Source organism: Lolium perenne, chromosome 3 (assembly GCF_019359855.2).
Source record: "Lolium perenne isolate Kyuss_39 chromosome 3, Kyuss_2.0, whole genome shotgun sequence".
Lineage (NCBI taxonomy): Eukaryota > Viridiplantae > Streptophyta > Magnoliopsida > Poales > Poaceae > Lolium > Lolium perenne.
In genome coordinates, this window is record NC_067246.2 from 229,047,305 (window position 1) to 229,064,198 (window position 16,894).

Genomic DNA, 16,894 nt, shown 5'->3' on the forward strand with positions numbered 1-16,894 from the left:
TGGACCCAATCGTAATCACAATTTTTATTTTAGGGTCCTCCTTGTTATCTCAAGGGACTGGTCTGTATTTTCTTTTCTTTTGAGTCCTTATCTGAACTTTGTACCGCCGCTGTTGCTTAATCAATAGAAGTTCTGGGTCCTTCGGGACCCAACCAGTGTTCAAAAAAAAAAAAAAAAAAAAAAAAAGCCCAGCCGTGTCTGGGGTCACGGGAGAAGCAGAATGCGGAGACTAGGACAGCGTAGGTAGAAGATAGCGGAGGAGCATGCTGTGTGCGCTTCCGCAGGGACGACCACGTCGCTGGCAGTGGCACACAGCCTTAGCGTTGAGATCAGCCAGTGCCCAGGATTGAGTTGCTCGGGCTCTTGCAGAACAGCGTCACAACGCCATATGCGTGGAGAAATTTTAGAGAGAGAGAAACTCCGAAAAAGCTTCAGACGCCGCAGCAGCATCCGGCCTTGCTTTCGTGGACAAGTTTTCGCTTTGAATTAACTAGAGAGAAAGAGAGTGGACACTACAGGAATCGCGGTAGATGCCGACGGCCTTCGACCCTCGGCGTAGCACGCGCTTGCCCTCGGCGTACGATACGCCGACGGGCCCCCTCGGCGTAGCTCCTCGGGGAAGATAGGCCTCGGCAGAGCACACGCGGCCCTCGGCGTAGAGGCCGCCGTCGGCGTAGCCGCAGAGGGCCGACGGCTGGAACCGCTCGTCGGCGTCGCAACCCTCGGCGTAGCACGGTGGCCGGCGCCGTCCGGCTAACGTCCGTTTGGGCTACGCCGAGCGGCGCCCCGTCGGCGTATGGAGCCACGTGGCAGGACCTGGGCTTCCCTGGGCGACGCTACGCCGAGGGGCGCCCCGTCGGCATACGCCCACACGTGGCAGGACCTGGGCTTCCCTGGGCGACGGTACGCCGAGGGCCTCCCCGTCGGGTTACCTCCACACGTGGCGCGGCCTGGGCGTCCCTGGCAACGGTACGCCGAGGGCCTCCCCGTCGGGGTACCTGCACACGTGGCGCGGCCTGGGCGTCCCTGGGCGGCGGCGCTACGCCGAGGGCCTTACCGTCGGGGTAGGGGGTGCAATTTGGTCCATTTCTGGACGCGTGGCGCGCCCTGGTGGATCCTGGGAGCTACCCCGAGGGTATACCCGTCGGCGTAGAGGGTGCAATTTGGCTCATTTTTTTCGTTTTTTGCTGTTTCGCGCGTTTTCCAGATTTGACAGGATACACAAGCACATATAATTCACATGAAATTCATAGGCATGAAGTGCAAATACATATAACATCAAGTGCATACATAGTGTCATAGTACCATAGGTTGCATACATAGTGTCATAGTGACATGGGATGCATACATAGTGCCATAGTGTGCATACATGCATGGTGCCATAGTGTCGATAAGAGATACAATGCGACAACTAGAGGAGCTCGTCGCCGCTAGACACCGGCCCGGGCCGATTCCTTCCGGTAGAAGCTGCGGAAGAACCACCGGGAGAAGGACCGGGAGAAGTACCGGGAGAAGTACCGGGTGTAGCACCGGGAGAAGGACCACCATGATGAACCGGTGTGATCTCCCTCCCACCACCCTGGTTTCCGGAACATCCCGTTCCCTACACACATGTTCCCGAGATGTTAGCAATTTGCGAGGCAAAGGAAAGCCGTAGTATTCGGTTTGGCGAAGAACTTACCGTTGTTCTCCCATAGTACTCCGCAGCGAAATTTTCCTTCGATGGCATGTTTGGCGCCGGCCCCGGAAAGGGAGGCATCGGCCCTAAATCCATCGTCTGTCCGCTTTGATTGGCCACCATCGACGCCTGCAAGATAGTTTACATGTCAGTCTTTGAAGAAATGAAGCATCAAACTAGGGGAAAGTGGGACTTGTCATCATTTGCGAAAACAAAGGTTGGAACTTACATGTATATATGCCATGTACTCCATGAAGTGCTGCTGGTGCTGGTTGAAGGCCACCTGATATTCTTGATGAGCGACCACGTAGGCCGCCTCGAAGTCAGGCTACAATTTCACAAATTCATGTCTCGTTAGCACTTAGCAATGTATGAACGAAAGTCGGAAAGAGGATGGAAATGAGGGAAACTTACGTCGTATGCGGGTTGTTGCCGAGCCCGGCGACGAGGCGGGAGAGGGGGGCTGTCCTTGGTGAGTCCCGCCTTGAGACGCGTGAAGGTCGTGGTGAGGGTATGCTTGACGGCCTTGTTCAGCATGGCGAGACGGCCATGCGGCAACCCTCCGGACGACAGGACCAACGACTCCTCGTCGACCTCCGCGCTCATGGGGTCATCCACCTCCGGGTGACGATGCCTCACCATCTCGCAAGAGTTCTCGACGTCCCCGGCGTAGGTGCCGAAGTACTCGGGAGCGAGGGCTGAGGCTGCGAGAGATCGGGCTTCTTAAGCCGCATCTTGTTGTATATCTCGAGGTCGACATCTCCTCCTCGGGTCCTAACGCGGCCCTCTCGCATCGCGAAAGGAAATGTTGTGAGTACCAACTTTGAACCTGAAGGAAAATAAAATGTATACATACCGTCTTCCCCTTGTAGCGCTCGTAGCTGAGGTTTCCCCCACAGTGTGTGCCACCGTCGCCTCGGTTCTCCGCGTTCCGCCTCGCCACGGCCGCAAAGTCCTCGTCCATCTTGAGCCACCTCGTCCTAACCATCTCCTCCCATGCCTCGGCATGCGGCTCGGCCCAATCGGGATAACCTGAAAATGCAATACTCAACTCAATCTAATGCAATCGCAACTTAGTAGCAATGTAGAATCTCATTGACATTTTACTCACCGACATGTAGTCCTCCACCGTCATCTCGTACTCGGCCTTAGCATTCTTACCGACAATGTCCGCTTATGGACCCTCTCGCCTCTCTCGCCCGTAAGTGACCCGCGGACGTGATCCTTTGGTTGTACCACACCTGCGGTGTCAACCTCTCACAAGTCGCCCGCAAAGTCCTGTTCGCGGCCGCCTCCTCAACCTCGGGCGCCACACGATAAAAACACTTCAATCATGCAAAAAACAATTGTGAGATTCATGAGTTAGAACATTGGGGTCATCAAATATGAACGAAGCTCGAGAAAATATGTCTTACCCAAAACTTTCTCATCACGGCCTCAGCAGCCGTCGGGAAGCCTACGCCAGGGGCACTCTCGTAGTCCGTCCAAGTAGTGGCTAGCTTCATCTCGCCACTGGGACAGTGCCGAGGGATAGTACTTGCCCGGCCAGAACTTCCTAAGCAAAGCTCCAATCATGCCGCTAGGCAGGCGCCCCTTGACCCCCGGAGGAAATATCCAATTGCTGCACATGAAAATCAAACATTAGCACATGAAAATCAAACATTAGTACATGAAAATCAAACATTAGTACATGAAAATCGAAATTGCCAAATTAGTACACTTACTCAGTGCCAGCAGGAATTATAAGGGTCTTCGCCTCATGGGTCTTAGGCTCCTTCCTCTCGTCGGGACTCTCGCTTCCCCACGAATCTTCGTTGCCTTCGGCCGCCCATCCTCCTCCGGAGTCTCAAACCCGCGGCTAGAGTCCTCCTCGGCTCTAGACTCCGTCTCCGCCTCCTCTCTAGACGTCCCCTCCAAAAAGAACCCGAAGCAACGTCGCCTCGAAGCCGAGGGTGGTGGCTCAAAGTCCGGTCCTCCCCAGCCACCTCCACCTCCACCTCCACCTCCTCCCAAGCCACCTCCAGCTCCACCACCTCGTCCCCGTCCTCGTCCTCGTCCTCGTCCTCCTCCTCCTACCGCAAAGTCCTCGTAACGCGGATTGCGACGCGGTTCCCTCTCACTCCTTCTAACATTGTTCTTGCGTTGTTGCATCTTCTTAAGCAAGCTCGACGAGTCCTCCTTGCCGCCGCTCATATTGTTCAATCACCCGCATTGAGAAAGAGAAAACAATTAAGAAGCATGTTGAAAAATATATAAATAGTAAGCATAAAGACACTAAACAATTAAGAAGCATGTTCAAGAATATATAAATACTAAGCATAAAGATACTAAGCAATAAAGAAGCATGTTGAAAAAAATATAAATACTAAGCATAAAGATACTAAACAAATAAGAAGCATGTTGAAATATAAACACATAAAAGACCCTCACCAGCCGTCATCAATCTCATCGTCAATCTCATTTTCTTTCTCCTTGCCACTATCACTATCACTATCTTTTGAGTAGTAAGTTGGATTTTGATAGACGGGTGGAGGCTCATCATCGCTATCATCTTCCACTTGTAACTTCTCGAGCATATCTATGTCCTTTAGATCCACCACTGACTCACCACGAAGTTTCGCATCGTTCCCGAGGTCCTCTTCAAGAACACATTCTAACTCAAAGTGCCCGAAGTCCTCTTCCTCTTGATAGAAAATTCCCTCGTATGTTACAGGGGTCAATGTTGTTGTAATCGTCCTCGGAGGGAATCGGTAGGTTACCATGTGGCGATACTGGAACACGACTTCCCAGCCGTTGAGGGCCGCTTTCGGCATGGGTACGGCAAATAATAAACTTGCTTGGCTTGGTGAGCAACAATATAGACATCGGCTCCGGTATAGGTGGTGGAAGGCTTAACTTCAACTAACCCAATGGACTTGGTAATTCTCCGTCCACCTCTTGGGTCGAACCAATGACACTTGAACACAACGAGATTGAGTTGTTTGTTTGTACGGTTGAAGGTCAGCTCGTATACATTCTCTAACCTCCCGTAGTAATCAAAGGTATCGGATCCTTTAGTGAAGACACCAGTATTTATCGTTTTTGGATTCGCCCGGCCCTTCTGGTGTGTCTCTCGTATGGAATCGAAACCCATTCACGTCATACTTCTCATACTTCATGACGTCACGGTTACAACCTTGGGAAACACATCTCAACTCATCTCGTCATCTCAACGTTTGCATCAGCTCCCTACAATCACGGTTCAAATTTGTTGTGTGCATTAGTTACGTGGAATAACAGGGACAAGTCACATATTGGTAGGTAAGAGGGACAGCTTAGACATTACTTTTTTCATGAACCAAGACACAAAGTTTATTTTTACTTCGGGAGCACCCTCTTTCGCAGAGTCTCCAACTCCGCGCCCGTGGGATCGCGCGGAAGCCACCACTGTTCATCCGTGAATTCGCTGAAAGGATACAATAAGCATTAGACCGAGTTGAGTGTAGGTGATCGAAACTAGATACAATAAGCATTACACCATGTTACCTAATGAAATCGTGACCGCCATCGCTGCCGTCCCCCCCCACCACTTCCTTCATGTTCATAAGCACATAGAGCATTATGCAATCCTTCTCTTCCCTCTCCAATCTATATTTTTGTCCTTTACCAGCCTTGCCACCGGGACATTGGAATAGTTGAAGCTTGGGGTCATTCATGGGCACGTCGACATTGTAACGAGAGACCGGGGTATGCAGAGTGGGAACTTCATCAGATAGTACGTTGTTGCGGCATCTGCCATCTCCCGAAGGCACGTTGCCTCAGCTATGCATGCTTCAATCTTGGCTTTGTTTCCGCTTATCTTCCGAATATACTTGAACTCTCTCTCAATACAAAACTGCCACCGAAATCGCACTGGGCCACCCAATAGTGCCTCGTTTGTAGGTGCACAATGAGATGTGCCATCGGAGTAAAGAAGCCCGGCGGAAAGATCATCTCCAAATTGCATAACAACTCCGGCACTTGAACTTGCAGCTTCTCAATAACCTTAGGACATATCCGCTAGCACAGAGCGTGCGGAAGAAATGGCTCAACTCCGCGAGCACTCGCCATATTTTCTCGGGAGATACCCTCGAAGCATCACCGGCATCAGCCGCTCAATCCATATATGATAGTCGTGACTCTTGAGCCCGGTGACTTTTCCCGTCGAAAGATTGACTCCCTTGCTCATATTCGAACAATAACCATCGTGGAACATCACAACGTATTTTAGCCACTTGAATGCCTCCTTCTTTTGGATGGAATCAAGGCAGAAGTCGGCGTGCGGCTTGAACCAATTCTTTCGACGGCCGCAGGACGTTGCATGTGTAATTTCTTACTATCACAGAGCTTCTCAACATCAACTCTAGCCTTGACATTATCCTTTGACTTCCCGGGAATGTTTAGGCACGTGTGAAATAAGGACTCCGCGACATTCTTTACGGTGTGCATCACATCGATGTTATGGGGCAGTTCGAGGTCCTTGTAAGACTCGAGCTTCGTTAAGGCTGCCTCGTGAGTCCAGCTTGTGCGTTACACCATATCCCTCAAATTGATGGCCAGATTCCGATGCCGCTGGCACGAGAGCACGTAGCTCGGCATCAACAGCTATACCATCGAACTTTGGCACCTCTCGTTACTTCATGCACAACTTTGCCTTTCTTGAAGTTCTTTTTGTCTTCTCTCGAACGGATGCCTCCGTTTGAGGTACTGCCGATTCGTGTCAAACGCAACATACTTGCGACCCTTATTTAGCCAAAGGAACTCAAGTCGATGCCTCGCACACCGGGCATGGCCATTTACCACTGTACACCATCCACATGTTAGGGCGTACCTGTGCATGTCATGCATGGTATACCGCAACCAAACTTTCATGCGTAAGTTTGTCTTCGATGCTCTGGTCGTACGTCAACGTCCCGTGGTGCCAAGAGTGGTTCAAATCTTCCACAATCGGCTGCATGTAGACACTCAAGTTCTTCCCGGGTAATGGGGCCCCGGAATGATCAGCGACAAACATGGTCTTCCTCGTCATTAGGACTCCGGGAGGGAGATTGAGCGGAATTACAAACACGGGCCAACAACCGTAATTGGAATTCGACATACCATATGGATTGAAGCCATCCGTAGCTATCGCAATTCTGACATTCCGAGCATCCGCTGCCATATGGGGGTATTTTCTATCAAAGTTCTTCCATGCATTGCCATCGATGGATGTCCCATCTTCGTCCGCCTGATTGTCCTTTATTCGAGTCCCCATCTTGTGCCACGTCATCCGTTTGGCGGTCTCCTCAGTCAAGTAAAGCCGCTGGATTCTTTTTATGAATGGGAGATACCGAAGAATCGACTTTGCGATCTTTGACTCGCCTCACCCGACCATCCTTTCCCGTTACCTCTTCATACCTAGAGGCCTTACAAATGGGACAAGACTTGTCCTCCGCAAACTGTTTCCGTAAGAGAACACAGCCATTTTCACAACAGTCTATCCTTTGATAATCCATGTTGAGCGCCGACATGAGTTGCCTCTGCCTCGTGCAGGCTTTTAGGCAGACAATGCCCTTTGGGCAACATGTTACCAGTTGTTTTCAGACTTGCTTCGAAGCCGTCACGGTGGTGTTGTACCGGGTCTTGTCGGCTAGACATTGGGAGATGGCATCGAGCCGAGAAATCTCGGCGCCATCGTACAGAGGCGTCTTAGCAGCGGCTATCATATCATAGAAGGCCTTCGCGGCCGGCTCTGGTTCCTCCGGTTCTCGGAGGTTCCTCCGGTTCTCGGCGGTTCCTCCCGTGAAGGTGGCGACTCGGCATGTGGGCATCGACAAGATCATCTAGAAAGTCTCTAACCCCATCGTACTCATTGCCATTGAGCCGCTGCCGCATCACCTCACCTCCGTCACGTTCGTGCTCATCAAAGTCGATCTGCGTGACGTAACGAGGCATATACCCATATTGCAGAAGGTGTTTAAACATGTCATCCTTTCCACGACGGTGATGCTTCAAGCAACGATTGCACGGGCAAAGTGGTCGAACCTTCTGTTTTGTACCACGCGCCAACTCCTTCACTAAATGCCAAGTCTTCCTTATCCACTCATCTGCTTTTATTAGTCGCACTAACACGGCCGGTGTACATCCATCCATTATCAGCCATCCTCTCGCTCTATTGGAAGCCAAACGACAAGCATAGCATTTATATCAAATAGGAAAATGCATCATATTTTAATTTTTTAACAGTAAAACGAATGCATCAACCTACATCTCTACTAGGTGGGCTCCTAGCAGCCGCCGGATCCGTAGATTTAGTACGGTCTCCATGCTCTACTGTCCGAGTCAAAATTTCGAAGCACCTCCTCGCTGCTCTCCCGATACACGTCTCGCCAAAAGACAAGAGGATGTGCATCCGGAGAACAACGGTGAGGCGCTGCCGAAATCCCGACTCGGACCGGAGCAGAGCATGGAGAACGTACCCAACTACGGATCCGCCGACTGTCCCGTAGAATGCCGCAAGCGTTACGGTTGAAAATATGCCGACCACTAATGCATATTTATCCACGTAACGCTTGAGGACGGGAAGTGACACCTAGGTTACGCAACTTGACTTGGAAAATGAATCTAGTGACATAAATAAAATGCGGAGAAGAAGTTCGAAATTTTGCTCACCCTCGGCTGTAGAGGAAGTAGTGGAACAACCGGCGAGAAGCGCGTCAAGATCCGGGATCGTCACGCCGGGGTGCTCACGAAGAGGCGGTCACGGCATGGCCTATTACAAATTCACCAAATTCACATTATTAGACATATTTCTACTAAACAATCCGGTGGCGGCTAACAAATTAACTAAGCAAAAAAATCCTAACTAACTCGGGTAAGATATGAATTCGGGCCAGTCTTAGTATAATTTGGAGCAAACCATGTACTGTAGTAGTAGCGAAGAAGCTAACATACATGGATGTGTTCCTTGTAGCTACTACATCGTAGAACCTCCCGTTAATGCATTAACTAAGCAAAAAATCCTAACTAACTAACTAACAGCTAACAAATTTCTATTTCTAACTAACTAACTAACTAACAAATCCTAACTAACTAACACTAACTAACTAATCCTAACACTAACTAACACTAACATATACCTGCGGGAGGAGATCGATGGCCGGGGTGGCGCGGGAGGAGAGGGCCGAGGGCGCGGTGGCCTGCGAGAGGAGGGGCTGGGGGCGGGCGGCGGCCGGCGGCGGGCGGCGGGCGGCGGCTGGCGACGGCGGCGGCTGGCGACGGCAGGAGGGGCGGGGACGGCGGGTCGTGGAGGGGCGGGCGGCGGCCGGGCGGCGGGTCGGGCGGCGGCCGGCGACCGGCAGGGAGGGGCGGGGACGGCGGGTGCCGGCGGGTGGCGGCGCGCGCGGCGGCTCGGGAGGCGGGCGGCGCGGCGGCTCGGGAGGCGGGGCGGCGGCTGAGGGAGGAGCGGGCGCGCGGGAGGAGGAAAACGCGAGCGGGAGGAGGAAAACGCGAGCGCGCGTGCGTGGCCGACCAGGTGCTTGTTATCCAAATCCCCAGATACGCCGAGGGCCACCCTCGGGTTACCCTGTCGCGCCCATACGCCGAGGGCCACCCTCGGGGTAGCTGTTTCGCCCGGCCGACTGTGTGGACCCCGGATTAATGTTGGGGTTGCCAGATACGCCTAGGGCCCCAGATACGCCTAGGGCCCCCCTCGGCATAATGATTTTTTTTAAATTTTTGTTTTTTTTTCTTTCATTGTTTCTTCTAAGTTCTAACAATAATATACTAGTAGTAAAATAATTATAGCATCTTACCTGCAGATTCCCTCTGGTCCATTTATTGAGCGAAGGAAAGTGTCGCCCCAGTTCAAATCCGGACAGCCTACGGATTCGGCGGGGCACCGCGGGAAGCGGGTGGGATTCCTGATGGCTTCCGCGCGCATATGGCATGTGATAGGTGGTGCGTAGGAGGTATCCTACCGCCGCGCGAGGTCCCGCGCGACATCGAAATGCGCGCCATGTAGCCGCTTCACAAAAAAGCCCTTCGGCACCCCGAAAATGGAAAAACCGTCGCTCGTGGTTCGGATTGGAAATCCGCGACCGGGGCCTTGCTTCCCATCCTAAGGCCCACGCACGTGCCAAATATGGCCTCGTTCCGACAAACTATGTGGTGAAACGGGCCGTTTCCTACTCATTTCCCCTAAAAGCCATAGAACTCCGGACGAGATAGCCCTGTTCGTGAAGGGTTCTCCAAGATAATTGCCGTATCCCACTTCCGTCTTTTGCAGTGGTCACTAGGACGCATAAAATGACGCCACGCGGCTCCGCTCGATTTTTTGGCTCCTTTTGCTTTGCCAATCGCGCAAAAACGGGCCGCCGGGACATGCGGTATGGCCGCACCGGCGCGCTGCGTGCACCCGTCCGCCAACGCGCGAAACGGAAAACATTTAGCACATAAAATGACGCGTCCTAGACCTAAAAACATTTTTCCCTCCATTTATTGAGCGAAGGAAAGTGTCGCCCCGCTTCAAATCCGGACGGTTTCCTACGGATTCGGCGGGCACCGCGGGAAGCGGGTGGGATTCCTGCATGGCTTCCGCGCGCATATGGCATGTGATAGGTGGTGCGTAGGAGGTATCCTACCGCCGCGCGGAGGTCCCGCGCGATACCGAAATGCGCGCCATGTAGTCGCTTCACAAAAAGCCCTTCCGCACCCTCGAAAATGGAAAAACCGTCGCCCGTGGTTCGGATTGGAAATCCGCGACCGGGGCCTTGCTTCCCATCCTAAGGCCCACGCACGTGCCAAATATGGCCTCGTTCCGACAAACTATGTGGTGAAACGGGCCGTTTCCTACTCATTTCCCTAAAAGCCATAGAACTCCTGGACGAGATAGCCCCGTTCGTGAAGGGTTCTCCAAGATAATTGCCGTATCCCAGTTCCGTCTTTTGCGGTGGTCACTAGGACACATAAAATGACGCCACGCGGCTCCGCCGATTTTTTGGCTCCGTTTGCTTTGCCAACTGCGCAAAACGGGGCCGCCGGGACATGCGGTATGGCCGCACGGCGCGCGCGTGCACCCGTCCGCCAACGCGCGAAACGGAAAACATTTAGCACATAAAATGACGCGTCCTAGACCTAAAAACATTTTTCCCTCCATTTATTGAGCGAAGGAAAGTGTCGCCCCGGTTCAAATCCGGACAGCTTTCACGGATTCGGCGGCACCGCGGGAAGCGGGTGGGATTCCCGCATGGCTTCCGCGCGCATATGGCATGTGATAGGTGGTGCGTAGGAGGTATCCTACCGCCGCGCGGAGGTCCCGCGCGATACCGAAATGCGCGCCATGTAGCCGCTTCACAAAAAGCCCTTCCGGCACCCCGAAAATGGAAAACCGTCGCCCGTGGTTCGGATTGGAAATCCGCGACCGGGGCCTTGCTTCCCATCCTAAGGCCCACGCACGTGCCAAATATGGCCTCGTTCCGACAAACTATGTGGTGAAACGGGCCGTTTCCTACTCATTTCCCCTAAAAGCCATAGAACTCCGGACGAGATAGCCCTGTTCGTGAAGGGTTCTCCAAGATAATTGCCGTATCCCACTTCCGTCTTTTGCAGTGGTCACTAGGACGCATAAAATGACGCCACGCAGCTCCGCTCGATTTTTTGGCTCCTTTTGCTTTGCCAACTGCGCAAAATGGGGCCGCCGGACATGCGGTATGGCCGCACCGGGCGCGCGCTGCACCCGTCCGCCAACGCGCGAAACGGAAAAACATTTAGCACATAAAATGACGCGTCCTAGACCTAAAAACATTTTTCCTCCATTTATTGAGCGAAGGAAAGTGTCGCCAGTTCAAATCCGGACAGCTTTCCAAATGGATTCGGCGGGGCACCGCGGAAGCGGGTGGGATTCCCAGATGGCTTCCGCGCGCATATGGCATGTGATAGGTGGTGCGTAGGAGGTATCCTACCGCCGCGCGGAGGTCCCGCGCGATACCGAAATGCGCGCCATGTAGCCGCTTCACAAAAAAAGCCCTTCCGCACTCGAAAATGGAAAAACCGTCGCCCGTGGTTCGGATTGGAAATCCGCGACCGGGGCCTTGCTTCCCATCCTAAGGCCCACGCACGTGCCAAATATGGCCTCGTTCCGACAAACTATGTGGTGAAACGGGCCGTTTCCTACTCATTTCCCCTAAAAGCCATAGAACTCCTGGACGAGATAGCCCTGTTCGTGCCGGGTGCTGCAAGATAATTGCCGTATCCCGATTCCGTCATTTGCAGTGGTCACTAGGACACATAAAATGACGCCACGCGGCTCCGCTCGATTTTTTGGCTCCGTTTGCTTTGCCAACTGCGCAAAACGGGGCCGCCGGACATGCGGTATGGCCGCACCGGGCGCGCGTGCACCCGTCCGCCAACGCGCGAAACGGAAAACATTTAGCACATAAAATGACGCGTCCTAGACCTAAAAACATTTTTCCCTCCATTTATTGAGCGAAGGAAAGTGTCGCCCCGCTCAAATCCCATGCTTTCCAATGGATTCTGGCGGGCACCGCAGAAGCGGGTGGGATTCCCAGATGGCTTCCGCGCGCATATGGCATGTGATAGGTGGTGCGTAGGAGGAGGTATCCACCGCCGCGCGGAGGTCCCGCGCGATACTGAAATGCGCACCATGTAGCTGCTTCACAAAAAAAAGCCCTTCCGGCACCCCGAAAATGGAAAAACCGTCGCCCGTGGTTCGGATTGGAAATCCGCGACCGGGGCCTTGCTTCCCATCCTAAGGCCCACGCACGTGCCAAATATGGCCTCGTTCCTACAAACTATGTGGTGAAACGGGCCGTTTCCTACTCATTTCCCTAAAAGCCATAGAACTCCTGACGAGATAGCCCCGTTCGTGAAGGGTTCTCCAAGATAATTGCCGTATCCCAGTTCCGTCTTTTGCAGTGCTGGTTACTAGGACACATAAAATGACGCCACGCGGCTCCGCTCGATTTTTGGCTCCGTTTGCTTTGCCAATCGCGCAAAACGGGGCCGCCGGGACATGCGGTATGGCCGCACGGCGCGCGCGTGCACCCGTCCGCCAACGCGCGAAACGGAAAACATTTAGCACATAAAATGACGCGTCACACATGTAAATATATGTTAGGGTCATATGCAAGTTTTCCAACAATTCTCACGCGCCGGAGATCTCGCTCATGGGACACCCGAGGCCGGGGACCCCGTAGATCTACCCCTATAGCTTTCTCCGTGCGAGAGTTTACCAATGTAATTTTTTACTTGTTTTGGTTTATTTAGGACATATGTACATGGAAACCATAGGTTGGGCATACTTTACCATAAAATAGGCTCCATTTTAGCCGTGTGGCGAGAGTTTCCACATACAAATCCCGGATTTTACCAAGTGTTCGCCCATGTATGCGGAAATCGTCAACGACGGGTACATCCAAGGTTAGACAAACCTTACATCACACTTGTACACATATGTTATGGGCATATGCAAGTTTTCCAGCCGATTCCGACGATCCGATAGTCTCGTATCTTGGGAAACCCTAGGGCGGGGACCCCGCAGATCTACCCCTATAGCTTTTTCCGTGCGAGGGTTTACCAATGGATTTTTTTATTTTCTTTGCTTTGTTTAGGACATATGCACATGGAAACCATAGGTTTGGAATAAAATAGGCCACAGATGAGCCGTAGCAGGAGTTTCCACATACAAATCCTGGATTTTACCAAGTGTCGGCCCATGTATGCGGAAATCGTCAACGCGGGGTACATGCAAGGTTAGACAAACCTTACATCACACTTGTACACATATGTTAGGGACAAATGCAAGTTTTCAAGCGATTCCGACGCTCCGGTGATCTCGTATCTTGGGCAACCCTAGGGCGGGGACCCCGCAGATCTACCCCTATAGCTTTCTCCGTGCGAGGGTTTACCAATGGATTTTTTTATTTGCTTTGCTTTGTTTAGGACATATGCACATGGAAACCATAGGTTTGGAATCAAATCGGCCCCGGTTGAGCCGTACCAGGCGTTACCACAAAAAAAAGCAGGATTTGAACTAGTGTCGGCCCATGTATGCGGAAATCGTCAACGCGGGGTACATGCAAGGTTAGACAAACCTTACATCACACTTGTACACATATGTTAGGGACAAATGCAAGTTTTCAAGCGATTCCGACGCTCCGTGATCTCGTATCTTGGGAAACCCTAGGGCGGGGACCCCGCAGATCTACCCCTATAGCTTTCTCCGTGCGAGGGTTTACCAATGGATTTTTTTATTTTCTTTGCTTTGTTTAGGACATATGCACATGGAAACCATAGGTTTGGAATTAAATAGGCCACTGATGAGCCGTAGCAGGAGTTTCCACATACAAATCCTGGATTTTACCAAGTGTCGGCCCATGTATGCGGAAATCGTCAACGCGGGGTACATGCAAGGTTAGACAAACCTTACATCACACTTGTACACATATGTTAGGGACAAATGCAAGTTTTCAAGCGATTCCGACGCTCCGGTGATCTCGTATCTTGGGAAACCCTAGGCCGGGACCTTGCAGATCTACACCTATAGCTTTTTTTCGTGCGAGGGTTCACCAATGGATTTTTTTAATTTCTTTGATTTGTTTAGGACATATGCACATGGAAACCATAGGTTTGGAATGTAATAGGCCCCGGATGAGCCGTAGCAGGAGTTTGCAGCGATTCGGACGCTCCTGGTTTGTATCTTGGGAAACCCTAGGGCGGGGACCCCGCAAATCTACCCCTAGGGTTAGGGTTAGGGTTAGAGTTAGGGTTAGCAATGGACTTTTTTCCTTTGTTTTAGGTCATGTGGTGGCAAGTATGGATCCATGCTATCTAAGGTTTTCCTCCTGCTCACCCCACCTGGTGAGTTCTCGCCCTATACGTCCGTGACATGCCTATGCCGTCGCGCATGTGCGTGTAGCCGAAAGACCCCGGGGGTACAACATTAGACAAACAACACCACACCATGCTGGTGGTGGTGTTTTGTTGGAGAAGAACACATGGGTATATATAGGGAGGCGAGGGGCTGAAACGGCGAGAAAAGCTGGCGGGAGAAAATGGCGGGAAAAATTGGCGGGAAAGATTGGGCGGGAGAAATGGGCGGGAAAAAGGAAAAAAAAGATGGATGCTAAGCCGACGGTGCCCCTCGGCATAGGCTAGACAGCTGACGTCATTTTGGCGGGAGGGGCGGGAGGATTCGGCGGGAGAAATTGGCTCAGCTACGCCGACGGTGGCCCTCGGCATAGGCTTCACGCCGTCAAGGTTCAGTTAGGGCATGGCCGCGGGGCGACGGGACGGGGTCGCACCCTCAACCTATGCCGAGGGCCGCCGATACGCCGAGGGCCACCCTCGGCATAGCGTGTCATACGCCGAGGGGCGCGATACGCCGAGGGGCGCTTCGAGCAGCTGGGCTGACCGGGCAGTACGCCGACGGCCCCGACATTTGGCCGTCGGCGTACGCCACGGCCGTCGGCGCAGCGCAGCATTCCTGTAGTGGGAGGCTCGATGAAACTCATGCGCCGCCGGTAATGAGACAGGGTCATAGCCTCATAGGGAGAGGCAGTCTCGCCGCCCGATTTGAGGTTTCGTCAGCGCTATCTTCCAGAGCGCGGTGACAGATCGAGCACAGCCGACGACACGAGTGGGCAGAAGAAGTTGGCACTATGGCAACCCGTGGTGTCCCTAAGCGAGGGGAAAAGCGGCGCCCCTGTACTTCCTGCGCAGGACAAAGTCGGACGGATTCTTGCTGTTGGGGTGTTGGAGGGGGCGCCGAACGCGAACGGCGTGCTCTCGGCCACCTCCTCCTGTACCACCATCACGTCCTCCTCTCGTTCCTCCTCGGAGTCCTTGTCGAACTTCCGGAACGCCGCCTCGAAGTCGTCATCGGCCGCGGCGGCCTTCCGCTGCTGCTTGCCCTGTGACCAGAGGTGACCCGCCGTGACGCACCGTGCCGGCGCCGAGGCCAACTCGTTCGGCACGCACGCCATGCAGCTTTACCTCCACCCCCATCGCATCCTCTCCCCTCCGTTCCCACGCGTCGCCGAAGCAGCTAGCTCGTTGCCATGGCCTCCCTCGCCACCGCCTTCGCTTCCACGACACTCCTCTCCGCCTCCCTCGGCTTCTCCACGGCCGCGAGTTGCGGAGGAGTTCCTGGGGTGACGTCGCGAGTGGACTAGGAGGGGTTGGGCGCGGCCGCGGCGCACGCCGTTGCGGCGTCCCTGCAGCTGGAGCACGCCGAGGAGAGCAGGCGCGGGCGGCATGTGTGGCGCACAGGAGGACGGGCGTCCAGGAGCGCTGCCGATAGTCAGTTTCGTCTGGTTCGTGTTGGCAGACGCACGAACACGCACGAACACAGCATGCAACACTGGTTCGTGTTGGCAGACGCACGAACACGCACGAACACAGCATGCAACACGAACTCTCCGGGATCTTGCTGCACAAGCTGCACCGCATGGTCGCCGAGGTTGGAGAAGAAATAGAGGAAGGCGGCGCCGACCGCGCAGACCAGAGCGGCGCTGCGGTGGGGAAATTCTTTCCCAGCTACTGTATTTCTCTCTTTGGTCCCACGTGATAGCATTGATTGCGGGTCCACTAGTGGTATTCTCGTTTGTATTTGGGGATATAAAAAAAGATCTGTTTCGCTTGTAGGCCCAACAATCTACAGCTGGACCAATAGAAGGCTGATTTCCGGCCGGTGCAGGTGCCGCCCGGTTCAACCAAGACTTTCCCCATGGAGGACCAATATGCTTGTCACAACAACAAAATTAACATCAATAAGTAAGTTACAGCTGCCCGAATATGCTGAGACTTAGGCGATTGAGGTCATAATCCCAGATTGTATCACTAGTACCACTGCGTACTCTTATTGCCCGACTGAAGAAACAAGGCTCATCATCAGAATTCATTCAGTGTACCAAACAATAGTCACTATCTATCTTACTGGGGCTACTAAAGCGAACTGATTGGCTGCACGGGCACACTAGTGTACATCATCAAATCAAAAGGAATGCCCAGCATCACTTGAAGAGAATATCACATACAGTAGGCGAAAACTGGAGGGGACAAAGATAGCTAACTAGTAGACGCACATCCACGTCTCTGTTCAGTCTCAGCAACATGATCTGTTCTGGAAGGGAAAAAAGGTTGTTAACAAATAAAAATATAACATTAATTGCTGCAATGTAGTATCTGTTCTATCTATGT

At 52.9% G+C, this 16,894-nt stretch overlaps 1 protein-coding gene across 3 annotated transcripts in view; it reads right to left on the minus strand.

Annotated features, from left to right (window-relative positions):
* The window catches only part of LOC127339853 (uncharacterized), a 99,606-nt gene that overhangs the window by 75,248 nt on the left and 7,464 nt on the right, over positions 1-16,894 (minus strand). Inside the window, exon 3 of one of the 3 annotated variants that reach the window (XM_071828362.1) lies at positions 16,508-16,812. The exons of 1 other annotated variant lie outside the window; for it this stretch is intronic. The gene's annotated coding sequence lies outside the window, so the exon portion shown is untranslated. Of the gene's footprint in view, positions 1-16,507; positions 16,818-16,894 lie in introns of those variants that run through there. One more of the 3 variants, XM_071828361.1, reaches the window with a different exon arrangement.